Genomic DNA, 19,065 nt, shown 5'->3' with positions numbered 1-19,065 from the left:
AGAAAAAGAATGAATTGATAGAAATAAAGATCCATCTAATAATGACATTTTTCATATGTATTCATATAATACATCCCTCTAATGAAGCCTATCCATGAAAGGTTTTTCTTGGCTTCCTGGCAAGTACCTGACAGTACCATCTCTGAAGTGCTGAAAGCTTTTTGATGAACAGGAGAGCCATTTTTGAGGTAGCTGGAATAGGATTTTAGCATATCATGACTTAAATTTGCATCCTTCTTGGTTATTTCTTCAGTGCATTTCTTCAATGCAAGGCATTACAAAGTTCCAGAGTGGCAATAAAATAGCTTATCTCCATGAAAACAAAGACTAGTTGGCTACACACTGCAAGGTGAAGCATTGTAAAATAATGCAGAAAAGAAGAAAAACAGTATATTACCATTTTCATGATGGAATGACACTAAAATGAGACTGGAATGACACATTAAATAATATAAATATTATGTTAGAAGCATAAGCAGAAATATTTATTTTTCTCATCCACCTATGAAAACCTCACAACAATGTTAAGCTTGGTCAAAGGTATGAAAATGTATGCAAAGGTATGCATGTGTAGCAACAAGCTATGAAAATTCCCCAAAACATTTAGAGAAGTGTTTTTCTAAATAAGAAAAAATCTTTGGTATGGTCAGAGTAGCCACTGATGTTTCACATAGAATGCTGCATGTGATCCTTATCTTTAATTTAGCATTTTTAAAATTTAATCATATTCTTAATTTAACAAACATTTCATAAACAAGCAAACAAACAAAAAAACCCACAATTTTCAAAATCAGCTCGGTTCCCTTGTGAAACAAAGGCACTATATGGATTATGAGAGACGCACTTTGGGAGAATATGTCATCTCTGGAATGTCAAGGAGGTTCAGAAAAACAGTATTTCCAAACACAAAGTGTTTTCTCCATGTGATCTGAGTGAAATAAAAATTACAGTTATGAGGAAATTATAATATGAAGCACTGTAATGTTGTTTTGCATGTGCTGCTTTTGATATGCATATTTGAAAACACTTCTTGTAAGAAAGAACTCCCCCTCCCCCCCCCAAAAAAAAATCTGTGCTTTAACAGCTAAAAATAGACATTCAAATAGCTATGAAAATCTGTCCTTTCGATAATATTATGAAAGAAATAGATAAACTGTATAAAATTTATTCATTCTTAACCAGAATATTTTTAAAACATTATTGTCCCTTAAGATATTTTTTTAATTTTTTTTTTTTGTAATTCTAGATAATTTTCAGTTTACAGAATAACATGCTGTTTTAAAACTATCATCCAAACACTTTAAATCAGCTAACAGAACTCTCTAATTACTAGTTAGCAGACTGAAAGGAATGACTGGGACACCTTCAGAAAACAAATGAAATTTCACAGAGAAATCCTGAATGTCCACATTAGATGCCTAACTTATACTTTAAGACACTAAAAAGGTTATTGAAGAAAGCCTGAAGGTATATAAATCACTTTCACCATCTTCTTAAGAGCAAGACATCTTCAAAATTCATTTTGCCTTCCTTCACCTTTGCTTCTGGACCTGTGTAGAAGTATTCTGCTCTCAAAATCTAGACGTATAGTTGCTGTATAGAACTAATTTGAAGTGAAATTTTTATTTTAATAATTGTTCCCTACAGAAACAGTGCTCAGAGCACAAGCCAGAACTAAGATATCCTCTCACCTGTCTGAATATCCTGACCATCCCACTACCAACATTTCCGACTCTTGTATGTCCTTCCCTGTTCTTCCTCTAACTCCATGACTGCTGCAATTCGTTGTAGCTGGTGTCAATCATACAAGAAGGCAATGCCTCTGAACCAATGTCTGGAGTGAGAGCAGCATGTATTTGTGAAATGAAGGAGGTAACAAATTTTCATGTTCTCAGGCTAGGAAGGGGACTGATGCTCAGCTTCTGCCTTCCTAGACAGTTGCTCTAACCAGTAGATCATTACACAAAAACAGGTCCACATTTTAACCTTCCATTATAGTTATTCTCTTGTAACACAAAATAGGCTTTGTACTCTTTGTGATGAACTTTGCGTTAACACCATAGAGACTAGCTTTTATTAGGACTAAGGTACTCATGTGTTTGTTTGCTTCCCAGATGGACCATGATAAAATTGAAGGAGAATTTGGTCACCCAGTTGCTCAAGTCAAAGCATTTTTGCATATGTACAAAATGTGAACTTAAGACATCATCTTTCAAAATTTTGTGACCATCAATAAGATACCTAGAAATTTGTAGATGTCTCAAGCTATATAGTGTTGGGGATAATCTTTCTAAATCACTTCAATGGTTTAGGTGCCAGCATTATATCGAAGCCTGAACCTGTGGTGATGTTGTGAGTTTTATCCTTTTTTATCCTTTTTTTGTGAGTTTTATCCTTTTTTACCTTTTAAGTGTGCTTAAATCCTAATCTGCTGGTTTTGTTTTTGATCTGAAGTTATGTTTTTTTGCTGCTGAAAAATATTTTATAATTAATTATACTTTCTAGTTAGCCTTGAAGGAAACTGACACCTGACATCCGTTAATAGGATGAGTGGTTGGCTCTATCCATAAATTTTTGTTCACTCCTAATCAGGCAAACTCCTACAGAAGTGGAAGCAACCAAGCCAGAACTTTAGAATTCATTCAGTGTTGAAGTTTAATGATTTTTTAATTTGAAAAAAAAAAAAAAAAAAAAAAAAAAGCATTATTCTTTAATGTGGTCTCAAACTTTCCTGTTAATTATTGTAAAGCACTACCTTATTTCTACTCATAGGCGCCTCCGGTGTAAGAACCATATTATTGCAGTAGCAAGGCCTAAATACATTTCAAGTTGTTGTGTCACTTCAAGAGAAACATATAAGGATATATGTCTTGAAGATTTTGAGTTCCAGCTTGAAGAATGTCAGACTTAAATTGCATTAAAAAGTTATCTGAAAAATTAATTTCAAGATTATAACTCTACATGTACCTTGCCCATAATATACATCTACTATACTGTAGTTTTAAACTAAAAATAGTTAGTTCTAAACTAAAAATATTTGGAATTACAATACATAAGGGAGGTTGAAATAACACTTGAATGCACAGATTTATATCTATATGTGATTGAGATTTAATAACAACTTGAGAAGGAACATCAGAAAGGTCCTGTCAGTCATTGGCACAGGAGACTCTTAAGCTGTTTTGCATATCTATCTATTATTCTAACATTTAGCTATGGATACAAAAGCTAACCAACTGAGGTACCAGCAGTCACTTAACTGCAGCGCCCTATAGCTCTCTGTGGATCTAATATCACTACATTTTCCATGTCTCAGCTTCATGGTCATCTTATGCAGTGCAGTCCCATGGATTTTCTTCCTCGTAAATATTTCCACACTTGTTCTGTGTATAAATCATAGTTATAGAAAAAAAAAATAAATAGATCTCTCTCCTCTCAGCACAGAAACAAAAAAATAACTCCTGGAAGAAGGGGGTGGAGAGTGGGCAGGGACACATGACTCCAAACAGTCCCTTTGGTCATCCACCCTACTTAAGAATGACTAATCAGAAAAAAACAGGGACTTTGTACTACATCCATTTTACGTACTTAAACAAGCAGAAATGGAAATTCCAGTGTCAAACCTTTCACTGAAACTGCCTTGCACTAAAATTCCACGTTAAGCTCTATGAACATAGCATTATCTAAAGAAAAATCTGTCAGGACCAGAAATACAGGGAGGAAAATGCATATTTTCCAAAATAAATTCATGGCTGATAGAGGTTACAAATCATAGATCTAATGCACTCACTGAAAGAAGTTGTGCATAGTGAATTCTTGCCACAGTCTGCACCACTCAAATGTCTAGTCACCCATGAAACAGAAACCCCAGATATGCACATTAGTGCAGGCTTGTCTAATAGGGCTCTCTGTAGCAAGATTAATATCTAATATTTTAAAATATGTCTTGGCAAGAACAGATGCAGATTAAGATTCCAGCAACATTTTCTGAACACAGTTCTACAGCAAAAAAACAGCAAACTCCTTCTGCACACTGACATGTTAGCAGCTCCACGGACAGCATCCACAGCATTGATTGTCTTTGACACAGTCACAGAGAATCCATTATTTAAGAAGGAGATATTCTTCAGTGAATCCGTGCAAGAAGCAACAGCAAATACTTTGTGTTCTTGGTTTCCTGCTGGAGTGGTAAATGGGCAGAAACTCAGGGAGTTATTGTTGCCATATGTCTCAACAGTCATATTGATTTAATTGGTTGTCATAAAAATCTGACAAGAGGGAAGCCAGTTCATAGCTGGGTATGAGCCAGAGAATACTGGTAAATGGACTACTTAAATCTCTCTAGAGCGTCCTTGCCTTCTACCAATGTCGTTGAACTCGTTGTCTTGTCCATAATCTAGAAACAATCCATTTTATGGACGAAAAGTGCAAGCCATTGACTTTTGGATCTAATTTGTCTTACAGAATTGCAGAAAATCTTGCACTGTGTGGAAACTATCCATGTTAAAATATTAATTCCCTGAAACACAAAATGTTTTCATTGAGGGCAACAGATGGACTGCCTCTTCATTTGTCTCCATATCACCCATCCGTAAATCTGTGCCGTATTTAAACTGTTTCAGTCTCTCCTTAACATCAAAAGGCAACCACATGCAAGAACATCCATATTACATAACAGAATATTTAGCACTTGCATGAGAACTGTCATACAAGAAGCTTAATACACACTTACATATCTGTGGTTTACTGCAGGGTAGCATTGCTACCCACATTTTACAGGGGAAAAAACAACAACAACAACAAAACAAAAAAACAAACAGAGATGCTAGAGAAATTACTTGACTTGGCCACAGAGTGTGGTAAAACCAGGCGTGGAATTCAGAGGCTCTGCTTTCAGGCTACGGGTTTTGGTAACAGAACTGTCTTCCTCGTTTTTCTTTTTATTATTTTTTTTTTATCACCCTGACTCTTGAGTGGTATGAAAAAATGTTCTCCCAGTTTTGAAAGAAAGCAAAACCTTTCCTCTACACAGAAAATACAACAGCAACTACATACTCTTTGTGTATTCATTTTATAGCATGTACTTCATATCACTTAGGTTCATCCACCAGGAAGTTATGTGTCCAGTCTCTATGAATTATCTGGGCTACCTCCATGTTCATAGTCCTCTTAGGCAGGTCTTTCCATTGCAAGATAAATACACATACAAGGCAGAGACGAATCCTTAGAAGCTGAGAAGAACATTATAAACATCATGTAAGAAAGGATTTTGAACAACTTTGAAGAAGTTCAGTTTATTGACAATGTACTATAACTTTATAAACACTTTCAGATACATCAGAGCTGTTGTAGTTTCAGTGCAGACCTGGTTTAGCAGAAATATAATATGTTAAATATATTACATTAACCTATGAAAAGGAGAGACATAAACTTAAAGCCAATGTTCAGCTTATTTTTTATTGCCAAAGATGCTTGATTAGTGTTGTTGTTTTGACAGTGATCTAAAAATTAAAGTAAAAATGATGTAACAGTGATACACTAAACAGCATGGTTTTTTTTGTTTGTTTGTTTTAAACTCTAGTAAAAGATTCACCAGAGTGAATCAAGTGAGTCAAGGCTGACTATCCAAAAACCTGTATTTTGTGGCTCAAAGATCTATCAATGTAGGTATAAATTATAAATCTATAAATCTATGTTCATAAAATTGTACTACATAATAAAAAGATTTGACAAGCTCATTTGAAAAAAATATCAAAACGAATTCTCAATTTTCATTTCCTACTAAGTGGTCTTAGTTAGTTATGACCATTGTTATGGTTAGTTATGACTAGTTATGAATGAATTTAAATATATAAATTAGCTTCAACCTATTCTTGATACATGATTACTGAAAACAACATACCACCATGGCAAAAACTGTAAAGCAGAGGAACATCTCTGTTCAATTAAGATGGTACCCATTAGCTAAGGACAATGTATCTAAGCCATGAAATTGACTGAACATATTCTTTACAGTAACTTAGTTATTTTTTCAAAATACTCAAGTGAGCAATCATCTGTCAAAATACTACATTATTAAATTGAAGATAGCTTAGCTGATCTGTGCTACTATGGCATAAACCTTGAAAAGAATCCATTCTACTAATAAATATAGTCAGTTTTCACTATTAAAATTGAGATTAAATGGCTCACTCTAAGGAGTGTATTTGATGTGATAGGAAAAGTAAACCAGTTAGATCACATTCTTTGGTGAATTGCACCTGTGCAATCCTACTTACTTCTGTTGGTTTATTTCAGATGAAAGCTGGTGCAAAGCTGAGCATTGAACACTTGTATGTTAAAACCCTGATGGGTTTTAAATTCTTAAGAGCTTACCAAGCTCTAACACAAAAATCAATTGCATTAAAGCAATACTAAGCAGTTTATTGAAGACACTGTTTTTCCATTGTGAAAGGCTTATCTGAAATTGTTTTAGACATTGGTGACCAATTATTTTTAAAACAAGGCTTTCCATGAACTCAGATAAAGACCTTCAGATATCCAATAATCAAGGTAGAGCATACACCTTTTGTAGGCCTATGTAGAAAAAGAAGTGTAATTAAATTTATTAAAGCTAAAAGAAAAGTCTGAGATATTAGAGCAGAAAAATATAAAATGTTGATTCACCTTGACAATATGGAGTGAAATTCTGGGATGGACACACCAGTTCAGAGGTCCTCCAAAGAAGCAGACAAAATTATTTACTCTCAACCAGAGAGCAGTTTTTTGCCTTTCCTCTTCTAACCTTACATCTCCATAGGTATTAAGCTGACCTCTTGTACACTCAAGCATGCTTCTCAGATTTATCTGCTTGAAATCTACATGAAACTTTAGGGATGCAAGTCCATTACTAAAAAAAAAAAAAAATAAAATGAGATGATAAAAACCATTACTTGCTTAAAGTAACTGTGCTTTCCCTTGTAAAATTAGAGCTGGTCAGAATTTGCTTGAGCAATGAGCATTGAAACATCCCCAGACACATGAAGTATTTATGTTCATTTAGCCCACAGGTATCCTATGAGGCAGATTCAATCCTGTGTGTGTGCGCCCAGCGTTTAGTGCTAAGGGGTAGCACAAGATTATTGTCCCAAACTTCGCAGGAGCTGAGAGACCTTGCTGGACACCACTGGATAAAATGTGCACAAAGCAGTAGCTGACAGTAGTTGCTAACCTCAAGAAAAAAGACTAAGTCAGTCATTCTCAGTCTCACAAGTGATGACCTTAGAGGTCTTTTCCAACCTGAAAGGTTCTATAATTCTATTCTCAGCTCCACAAGCACTGTCAGCTAGTGCTGAGTTCTTCCAGGCTCTGCGATGTCTCATGCAAGGTAGGATCTACCCCATGCCAGACAGTATCTGCTATGGATGTATGCTGCACCTCTAAAAAAAAAAAAAAGTTTAAAAGTCTCAAAGCTAAATCTTTTAGAGAAGCAGCTCTCAGCTTTGTCTTCCAATGCATTTAAGTGCTTGTTCACTGCACAGCTGTTCAGTGCATGGTTCCAGTAGATGATAAAGGAGCACTGCTAAGCTAAAATAGTGGTGCTATAGCACTGCTTGATAGGTTTTGTTTGTTTGTTTGTTAATGCTGTGTGCTTTTTGTTGGAATTAGAAGTGGATTAACAGACACATAGGAGAATCATCTGTGGTTTTTCCCTCTTGGCTCTGTTCCTTAGCAGTTATGTCCACTGCTGAGGTGAAAAACTGTAAAGTTTGGATCTGGACAGTGAAAGCTCTTGAATATTAAAAATAAAAATATTAAAAAAAAAATAAAAAACAACAAACTCAAGCAACGTGCTTCATGATTCCAGCCGGAAGATGAACCAAGGATAATTATTAAGCCAACCATAGCCACATCAAATATTACCTTTTCACATATCACTGCATGGGTTTTGCTGCTTGTATTGCATCCCTTCCACAGAGACATGTGAGATTAACAAAAAAATTAAGCATTATCAATTAGAGTAGCTTTAGAGAAAATAGCAGTTAACTTTCTGTAGAACTTAATTTCCTCTCAGTTATTTTCCCTTTACTTGTCCTTTTCCAGCAATACTGCTTTATGCTGACCAGGCTGACAGCATTGCTCATCTGCACTGCTTCTTGCATTGCTGTTCTGCAGTGTGGAATCAATCACAAAGTGTGTTCAGCCAGAACTATATATGAATATTTAAATTCTTAATGCTTTTTTTTTTTTTAGGTTTTACTCCTATCCCTATCTTTTACTGTACTTTGTTAATTCAAAAAGGGATAAAAAAAAAAAAAAAAAGTTATATTTTGCATTTGTGAGGCAAGTCCAAAAGGACACAATAAATATTTTTTGTAGTGTCTGGATTCATTTCAAACCAATCTTTTTTAAAAGGAAAAAAAGTCACTGAAAAATGTCAAGTGCCTTTACAATTTACCAGAACTCATGATTTGATTTTGATTAATGTTCAACTTAAGAATTCCACCAGCATTCGAAATCAGTTCATCAGTATTAAATCTTACAAAAATAGGTAAGTGCTACATTGAGCTCCAAAGTGCATACAGTAATTAATAGTTCACAGCAAAATAGCACACCACTCCAGGAGAAGAAGCTAAGTGCTCATCATTCTATATCAGAAATAACCATCGCTCTTCTTTGTCTTGTGCCAATGCACACATTCTGCCAACAGCCACATAGATCAGAAAGTTAGGGGGAAGTAAAGTTTTGGAAAGCAGTTCAAAAGCAAAAGCAGTTGTTCTCCAAGGATTTCACTGTCCTAGAGGGCGTTGAGGTGAGCCACAACAGGGCAGAAGCCTCATGGGCTTGATTATCCATGAAGCCTCAATCCTCCATTTTGCCAATATCACTCATTCTGGAAGCTTCATGTCAGTAGCAGAAGAGCTGCATATGACAGTTAGAGGTCAGGACACGTCACTTCTGCTTTATATAGTGTGACCATTTGGAGAATTTGGAAAATATAGTCACTTGAATGGCATGAGGGCTAGCATCACAGCCCTCACACAGCCCCACAAGTTAACACAGAAAATGCTGCAAGCTCTTTAGGTGGCATCAGTGGTTAGTTCTTTATTTCACCTGGATGTTGGTGTCTCCAACAGCTGAGCATCCACTAACTTCATGATAAACCATTGATTCAGTGAGATACAAAGCTAAAGTACCACAACTTATTGCTCTTCCTACATTCTTCCTTCAGGTCCAGTACTCATCCTGTTTGTTGCTGTCTAAGTTGCAATATAATTCAAGAAGCATAAAATAGCGAAGTTCAGAGGTAGCTTTGGAAAAAAAAATTAAGTTGCAGAAACTAATATTTGTTTGTTTTTTTCAAAATTCAAGCACTTTGTTTTTAATACTGCAAATACATATTTGAAATTCTTCCAGTAAAAAATTGTATTATCAGCATTAATTTTATTCCTAAATTTATTAATTTTATTCCTATCAGCATTAAAATTAATCCTATTATTTTAACTCTTTGTTAGAGTGTTAGTTTGCAGGTAGAGTAAAGGTTAAATGTCTTGTCTACATTAGTCTAATTCAGAAGTAATTATCAAACATTTCAAGTATCCTGACAAATGAATCAGTTGTGTAAGTAACGGGCAACACTGGACAAAGAAAATAGGAGTTGTGCTTGTCAGCATGAGGGATTTCACTGCAGGAGAGCTGCTGTGGCTTTCATTATTTCAACAGTCAATGGATGTTGCTATAGAAACTACATAGTTAGTAAACCATGTAAGCAAAAGATATATGATAAAAACAAAACTAAAACAATGAAAGGGTAAAAAGCAAGGATCTCATATCTATCCAACAACTGATATTCATTTGTCAGTTTTATCCTTCAAACATATCACCAATTGATGAAATTCCTACTAACAATGCCATATATTCACATAGCACTTTTATCTAAGTCCTGTCATGTATTATAACACATAATAATCAAAATTAGCATCAAGCCAAAACTCTTTCAAAATCAATTTAAAAATGAATTAACATTCAGTTATCTGAATATGTAAAAATATTATTTGGTTTCATAACAAGGTATCAGCACTATAAATATCAGCTCTATAAATACTAACAACTAATTATTAATATCTCTTGTATGATTTATTTTCCTTGCTTAGAGGAAAAATAGCTTTTTAATATTTAAACTAGCTTTTACATGTCCCAGAAAGTACTTGCAAATGCAGTTACCTACCTGATATATGAAATTGATGCTCACCTGCATAACAGTTGAATTTGTCCATATCACACACTGATCTGAATATTTGTAATTAATGAATGAAGCCTGAGATTCTCCTTGCTTCCATTTTGGATAATGAAATAAATAGCCAATTTGAAACTTTGCAACAAGTGGGATTAAAGAGATTCACAGATTTTATCATTTCAAAACAAAAAAACAAACAAACAAACAAAAAACACAATTTATATGACAGGTGATCATATTTCATGCTTATAAAACTTATAAAGCTTTATAAAGAAGCTATGCTTATAACAGAACCATGTTTGGCATTCTAGAGATACATTTTTTTGTCAATTTTTGCATAATCACATTTTCCTGTATGTTGATTTCTGTTGTGCACCCTTTCAGCAAAAAAACAACATGATTTTTTCCTTTGAGAACTGAGTAGAGTACAATAAACATATACCAAAAAAGAGGTACACAACAAGTCCTCTTATTTCCTTTCCTACAAATCCTCTTATTTCCTTTTCCTACAAGTCCTCTTATTTCCTTTCCAAGTCCTGTGATCAGAGTTCAGTAGCAAAGCCCTGAGATTTGCATTCTCACTGCTACCTGTCTGGAGAAGCTATTGATAGAGGAGTTCCCAACATTAATCACCCAAAGAGATACATTAAATTGGCAAAAGACAAGAAAATGAGAAAATCCGATATATTGAGATGAGAACTGTGCCATGTAGCCAAAACCAACATGAGTGTTAGTTTCTTCAGACAAAGAAAAGCATGTTGATGAACACACCAAAACCACAAAATGTTTGCCCTCTATTCAGCTGCAACTTGTTCATCTTGCCATCACAAATAAACCTTTCATTATCACATTGCTTCCCAGGTCTACAGAGAAAAAAATACCAACATATAGAAGTAATTGCTTGTATTCCCACTGAAAGCCTTGGTGCTTTTAACTCCAAAGTCTCATGAGAAATGCCAATAAGCTCTTGCCACTAGGCTGCATTGGAAAAGAGAATATCCAGTATTTCAGAAATGTTTGCATGAGCACTATAGAAAAAGATACAAAGACAATTAAACAGAAATAGAATATTCAAAATCTTTTCTTTCTTTCTTTCTCTTTCTTCTTTCTTTCTTTCTTTCTAATAGAAGAAGCAAAACGCAAGAAATAACAATTTAAATGGGACACTTCTGGTTTGCAGTGGTCCATGATTTGGTCAGTTTGGCCATTTTAGCTGGACTATTAAAAGTAATTCTCAGAAAAGACACTGAGTCTTCAAGGGTCTCATTCCCTTACCATCCCAGAGGACTGAGATTAATGTCTACTACGGGACTGTGCCAGGAACATGGTCTTTTCTTGTTAAAGCTGCTCCTGGAAAAGAGAGAACTATTGTAAACCTCTTAACACGGTTGCCTCTTGCCGTGTCTCTCAACCCTGTCACACAATTTGAAAGGATATTAGAACAGACAGAGAGAGCAGAGTTGAAATCAAGCATAAGTCCTTATTCCATGGAAGCTTTGCATATCACAGAGTCTGTGTTATGAAATGGTCAACCATTTGCCCCTGAGTCCTCATCCATTATATCCACATAAAAAAGACCATCTTACAGTCAGAGCTGTGCAAACTGTTGGATGCTGTCTCAATATGGCAGGAGAGAGGAAGTTCATTGCCCAAGCCCACTAGCTCGATATACCCCAAGGGACCAAATTCAAGTCAAAGCAGCTGAAGGACAGATGTAAAACCAATTTAGATCTTTGTAGATGAAAATATCTGAGGCTGTTATTGGTCTGCATAACCTGTGGATTAGGGGTCTCCCAGGTAGAGAGAGCTTCCCAGTGATTGGGGACAAGCATACTATTGCAGCTGGTAATGAAGATCACTTGCTAAGACAGAAATTCCTTAGGAAGGGAGCAGATTTGGCAGGATTTCTGCAGAAGGAAACAATCGGTATGCAGCTGAAGCACCTATGCTTGATGTTAGAATACTCTATGCTTAATAAAACCTATTAATTTCATCAGACAATAACTTGAATAATTGAGTGAAATCTACTAAAACAAAATCAGCCTGCTGCAAAACCACAAAGCACACTATCACTATACAGCAAAGAAGGAACAATGGGCAGCTGTACATGATTTGTTCATGCGAAATTCTATAAGTGTGGAAAACAGAATAATTTTTCTCATCACCTCAAGGGAGGTAAAGTGGCCTTATTATGGAAAAAAACAACCAAAGGAAGAAGGTCTGGACCCACCACCCTCAGTTCACACCCTTCAGTGAGGAACCTACTACAGGAAAAGGATCATCCAAGGGAGAGCTAGCATACCTCACATCTGGATTAGGTGGGAGAATCTGGCCAAGCAACTTAATTCAGTAGCCAAAAACCATGTATCAAATTAATGATAAATTTCAAAGCAGAGTACTTAACCATTTTGGTGTTTTTCTTGTCAGCCATGAGGAGAAGTGGATTCTAATTACAGGAAAATCAATTCTAAGTGGAACAAAAAAAATGAAGGAGAAGGAAGGCTTATTTTATGTGACTACATGGACTACCTCTATCCTAGTAAACTTATCCAGGACCAGACTTTCCCATTTTGTTTAATTGTTATTAGGCTTGGCAAAATTTAGTCAGTGCCCCGTTGATCCAAGCAATGCCACATCACATTCAGAAGAAAATAAAAGCTATAGTCTGCACCCAACAGGTAACAGATACCTGGGGGCAAGGGGATGCAGATGATGTTAGCTTTGCAGATGTAACTGTCCTTTTCTACTTGCAGCTGGGGACAGAGATTAGTCCTGGCCATGTCTGATCTACATGTAAAGTTGTAGTATAGCTACGTTTGTCACTATTTCAAGGACCACATTTTAAGTCATTTTAAGGTACCATCTTTGCTGGTTTTGGAGTAATGTGAAATATTGAAAAAAAAATTGCTAGATGAAATAACTATCCAATCTCAATTCTTCCTCTAAGAGTATGTTTTACTTATTTCAGACCTCCAATAATTCCGACGACTTTTTTAAAATATCTGTAGGTTTTCAGTTTTGGTTTTTGTTTGTTTGTTTGTTTTCAGATTGGATTATAGAACTTTAAACAATACTGCCTGTTATGCTCTCTTCTAACCCTGAATTGTACTAACCCTTGTTAGTAACCAGCTGTTTCCCTACTGTGGCTCTGGGTTCTCTTTCATTTCACCAAATTCCAGATCAATGTCACACATCCGGTATGTATGACCTACCTACTTTGTAGTCCTATATCATCAGGACTGATTAGAGAAAAATTGATGGAAGCACATTCCTTCTGAATATGCACTTTTATTGCATTTTCTGGAATGTAATTCTAGAAAAATTAACATTAAAGGCAATTTTGAGAGCTTCATATCAGTTTGAGAGCAAAGTGTTATGGCATTAAAAAAAAAATCTAATGATGTTAAATCAAAGTAAATAGTCAATTACATTTTTTCTTTATCAAAGAATGTATAAATTCATATTTTTTATTTCCTACTTGGAAATTTATTTATTTACTTATTAATATTCATCATTTTGTAAGCAATGATTTTATACTTTATTTAAATCACAATAGAAAATGGGTACAGGTCACTAATGAACAGGACCAGGCAGGATCTAATTAGACTTTTTGCCCATTTTTGGGTGTACATTTTTTCCTTTTGGAATTAGTGTTTGCAGATCAGTTTGATTTCTTCCATATGGGCATCATGATATTTTTCATTAAACTATTTTAAACCAGAACTCAATGTAGTATTGAGACCTTACATTGTTTATGGTGTCAGTACAGCTAATTTCATCAGCTGTCATTGATTATATAAACAAATTTGTTGTTTGACTACTGTTTGTTGTTTGACTGTTGTTTGATAGGAACTTTTCCACCGCTTTCTTCAGAAAACTAGCCATCTTGAATACTCAGAATATACTGCCTTTTTATCTTTTTTTTTTTTTTTTTTCTCCCCATGCCAGGACAGTACAGTATACCTATGTTCCTTAAGAAATCAAGAAAAAATGATTGAGAAAATTCTTTAGCTGTCTTTTGTATACGGTGAATGTACGTTTTCCAGTCTTGCAGATTTAAGTTGTCTTATTATACTACACTTAAGATATCTTATTATACTAGACTTAACTTTGTTGCTAGTTGATGGCAGCTTTTGCACCATATTAGATAGCTGTACTAACCTTATCTCTTACTGGAACTATATGAACAGCATTTTCTTTTTCTCCTCCCTTCTCTCCCTCCACCCCCTTCTTTTTTTTTTTTTTTTTTTTTTTGGGGGGGGGGGGGAGAGGGGATTAATTCTTAAATATCTCATAGCTTCCCTCTTCTATTATCAGCCACTGACATTTACTGTTGATAAAACACTCATATCTATATATGTATGAACACGTTTCCATGGGTTGTGCAGTGTGCATGTATACATTACGTATGGAATTCTTATGTCTCTGACTGGGATGACTTTCTAATCACAGAAAATATTTTGTTTTGAAATTGGTACTTGTTCTCCTAGAAAGCACTGTTCTGCAATTTTCAGCAAGTTTGGCTCTGTCCTGCTGTAATGGATATATGCAAAGCAAAATTCTGAACAAATTATGAGAACTGAATTAGGATTTTGCAGACCATCAGCCTTCAGTGGTTAGCTGGCAACACCTGTGGCTTGAATTTCAGTGTCATGTTGCTGCTAATTTACACTGAATAGAGCTTTAGGGTTGCAATGTTTCTTTTCATATTAAATATTAACACATTCACACAAGAAATCATAAGGGCTGGCTAATATGGTGCATATTTATCAAGTATTAAATATTCATCCTCACAATCGTTCAGATTTCAAGTGTAAACACAGAAATGTATTTCATTTATTTCCACCTCTAGCAAGGCAGTTGCAAAATAGTGCAGAACAATGTTTACGCTTCTAGCAGTTTTGTAACACCATACCATACATCCCTTGATAAAAAAAATTAGGATGTTAACAGAATGAGCAAATCTTAAAGGGCAAAAAATCTCTTCAGACATCACTCACTTAAACAGTTATTATTGGAGAAAGTTGTATTAAGCACAGATGTTAAGTGTCTGCAGGAGCTGCGGTGTGAAAACATCAGGCTTTTCAGCTGTTGCCAAGGCTCTCAGTGCCTGAACCTTACATGCCACTCAGACTGAATATCCACTGTGTAAGGGGCATTTGCATGGAGTTCTGACTCCATCAATATATTGCACACTAAGATCTTATTATTTTAACATGGCTCCTTACTGTGCCAGTTCCAAATGGACATTAAGGCTGAACACCAGAGTAAACAGTGTGGACAATGAACTTCATCACTGCAAACACCTGATGACTACTTCCACCAACCCTTTCCTTTTTCTGTCTCTTGCAGACTACCCATTATTTTGGTCCTCTGGGCAGCAATTAGCTGTCATCAGACTCCCTTGCTCATGCATCTTTTCTGCTAGAGACTAATCCCCATCAACACGGTCCATTCTTCTGTCTGTTGCCATTCTTTGTTGGTTACACCCGTGTGCTCAAATTAATTAGAGCTCGATTTAAGGGCTGACTCAGCTGGTTTATAGCACAAATGAGTACAGCTGTTTTTCTACATACGGTTTTCAGCTCTTTTTATTATTTTTTTCCTCTTGGTTTAAAAATATACTCTGTGTGTGCGTTTGTGTGTGCACACACGCGCACACAAATTAAACACGAGATTTTTGGCAGATGCAATTAGCTAAGGAAGTTGACAACATGAATCTGTTTAGCCCATTTGCCCCTGAGGATCCAATTCAATTCTTTCAGAGCTTCAGGGTTAGGACTACTGAGTTTCCAGTGTCAAAGGGTGGCTTCTGTACCTCAGACATGCTGGCATTCTGATCCTGGGAGGTCCTCTGCCAACAAAAAACAGAAACATCTGGAATCACATGGACAGCTTGTTTGCTGAGTTCAGCAACAGGGATCCCTGTAGCTACAGCTCCACCCCACTGTTAGGGGACCTACAAAGCACTTAGCAATTGCTGTCTTTACTATAGGATTACAAGTGCATTTGATATCATATGTATGGTGTGAGCCTTCAGATTTTACACAAAAATATTCTTAGGGTATAGTTTACGCTGAAATATTTCCTCAGAGAGATAAACATCATGAAGTTTTAATTTAATTTAGGGAATATTTCTGAAATAAAATGATATTTTACTTAAGTAACTGTGTTATGTTTATGTCCTCTTACATATGCCTGAATTTTAAAATTCCGAATAATGATTCAACAGTGGAGCAATAAAACACCTCAAGTGATTGGGAAAAGTACATTCTGAATATGCAGATATTATTCTTCAAAGAATAAATTCTGAGCTGAACAGTGGTCATGAAGTGTTTGTTTCTGTTCTCACTTAAGTCAAATAAGAATGCCGCTGTTAACTTCTATCGATGCCCATAAAATGTTAGGATATATGTGTTTATGAGACTTCTGTAGTCTGGGTTGGCTTCACTGCTACTGGGCCTTAAACACGGTAAACAATATATAAATGGTGCCATAACTACCTGGTCATTGACCAAAAGACACTAATAGACTTCATGGAGTTTTGCATTCCCTGCAGTCAACTGAGGTCTTATTTTATTGGGACATACCATTATTTTATGGTCTAATTTTGTATAAAATATTCTAAAACAAGTAAAGGCATAAGCCTCACAGTCTCAGGAATTTACGGCAACCTGAAATGATTACTTTATATTTTATGGGTATATAGCTATATATGTACACATGTATACACACACACACACACATATGTATATTTACACATATATATGTATATTTCATAGATTTTGTAAACTCAGTGGACAATCGCTGTCCCTGACTAAGCATACAGATCATTCAGTAGGGACTTAGAGAACCAGAGGACTACTTACGTGCTAAAAATTAAACAGCTCTTGAAGTGCTTTATTAGACTGGGTTAATCAGTCCCTCCCCAGAACAAGCTTATTGAAATGAAGTTTTGTACTCATATTTACTGCAGCAAAAATACTCAGTTTCTTCCTATTAAAAATATATAATAAATATGTATTATTTTGCCTGGTTTATCATCCTTTTTCTTTTTTAAAAGTAGGTACTGAGCTGCCATCAGTTCAGATGTGAACTACTACCTTGAATGTTGAATACAAATATTGTATAAATTATATGTTTGAATCACTCATGGAATAGATATGGAATTATTAGACATACAGTATGTAAACATCAGGGCAAAAGTCTCTGTGAATTGACCTTGGAAGGGAAGTTATTTAAATCAATAGAGAGAAAACAAGAGGTAAAAATGGTACATTTCAAAAGAGAAACCATCTTCCTAATTTTCTAGAACAAACATGCTAATTTAAATTCCACTGTGCTAAAATAAAAAAATAAATAAATAAAATAAAAAGCAAGGCAAATACTTACGTGAGCAGAATCTCACCCAGCCCACTCCCACCACTGAACACATGAATAACTTTGCACACTTTAGCATTAAGGTTGTCTTGAATGGCATTCCTCTGTCTGACCATTACCACATAATTGTTATGCACCATAAGAAAAGCTTTTGACTATATATTTTGCCAATGCAAAATAAACATTTTCAATATATGTAGAGAAATGTACATTTACCTGTAGGCTTTGTAATTAATAGCCACTGATTATTAGGCCATATCTTATTAAGAGCTTTTGTACTAATGAAAACACTTTCTCGATTGACAGGTGGCTGATTTCACAAATATATATATATATATATATATCTTATTTTGAAGGTTTTTATCAAGAAAACCCTCTCAAACGGCCCAGTGCATTGTGATTTCCGTGGTTCTTTTTCTTCTGAGCTGTTCAATTAGTTGGAAATCTCTTTCTGATGGACTGAAGCAGCTTGAGTGAACGCCTGAGCGCACAACCAATTAGGCTCATTTGAAGTTGCAGAATTGCCTTCTTTGGTGTTAAAACCCCATGTCAAACACTGGGTCTAAGATCATTTGTACTACAAAATGAGATTGACAGAGCAGCTGCAACAGGGGGCATGCCTGCTGGACGACTTAATTGTAGAGACTGAAGGGCCATCATGAACTGGCGTGTGGAGATTGTATCACCACTGCTGCATTACAAATGCTCTTTATTAACAGTGATCTGTAATCAATGAGCTCAGGCTTTTTGCCAGAGCTCCAAAATCAGATAGGCAGCTCTCCTCGCAAGGAATAGGAGGAGCCACCGGAGCGGGGTGTTGTGCGCAGAAATGAAGCAGCGATGTGATGTGCGTACTCTCCCTGGCACCTTGTTGGGGCTGTGAATCTGCGGAGAGGGAAATAACCATCCAATGGCACACAGGTTTCCCCATTTAGCAGAATATGCATTAGCTGGGTTGAGCATGTGTACGGGCAATTGCGTTTATATTGGTGTGAATGAGCTATGCTTACTCCAACAAAGCAATATTTTATTAGTCAAACAAAATAGTTTCAGTGGTGGCATAACACCTGTGATTTAATGGTAGCACAATGATACAAATTACCTGAAGTTAAACCAATAGGTTTAGTTTCAGCAAAATACTGAAAAGTCAGCATATTTAAATCTCTTAGGTAGGAAGTCTTTTGCTTTTTTGTTAATAAGTCATCTTACTTTTAATAAATAAATAAATTGGAAAAAAAAAAAAAAAGCAGTTGATTCTCACTGATGCTTCTAAGCCAACATTATGTTTATTCCTTTATTATTATAAACAGTATTCTTATTGCAACCTACTGTGTCAGTCAGTCTTCTGGAAATATATATATATGTGTGTGCATAAATATTCACAATTTACTTAATGATGAGACATATGTAAAGGCAATGTTAAAGTGAACAATAAAGTTAGCTAAAAACAGCACTAACTGACTGTAATT

The 19,065-nt window shown here is 35.5% G+C and overlaps 1 long non-coding RNA gene across 1 annotated transcript; it reads right to left on the bottom strand.

Moving 5' to 3' along the window:
- Positions 1–14,702: 14,702 nt before the first annotated feature.
- On the bottom strand, positions 14,703–18,479 carry LOC137853046 (uncharacterized). Its single transcript, XR_011094189.1, has 3 exons — positions 17,813–18,479; positions 17,086–17,212; positions 14,703–16,070 (listed from the first exon to the last, which is right to left on the bottom strand). It is a non-coding gene; the product is annotated as an uncharacterized lncRNA (long non-coding RNA).
- Between the last annotated feature and the right edge of the window lie 586 nt (positions 18,480–19,065).

Source organism: Anas acuta, chromosome 3 (genome assembly GCF_963932015.1).
Source record: "Anas acuta chromosome 3, bAnaAcu1.1, whole genome shotgun sequence".
Lineage (NCBI taxonomy): Eukaryota > Metazoa > Chordata > Aves > Anseriformes > Anatidae > Anas > Anas acuta.
This window is presented reverse-complemented; position numbering and strand designations above follow the sequence as displayed.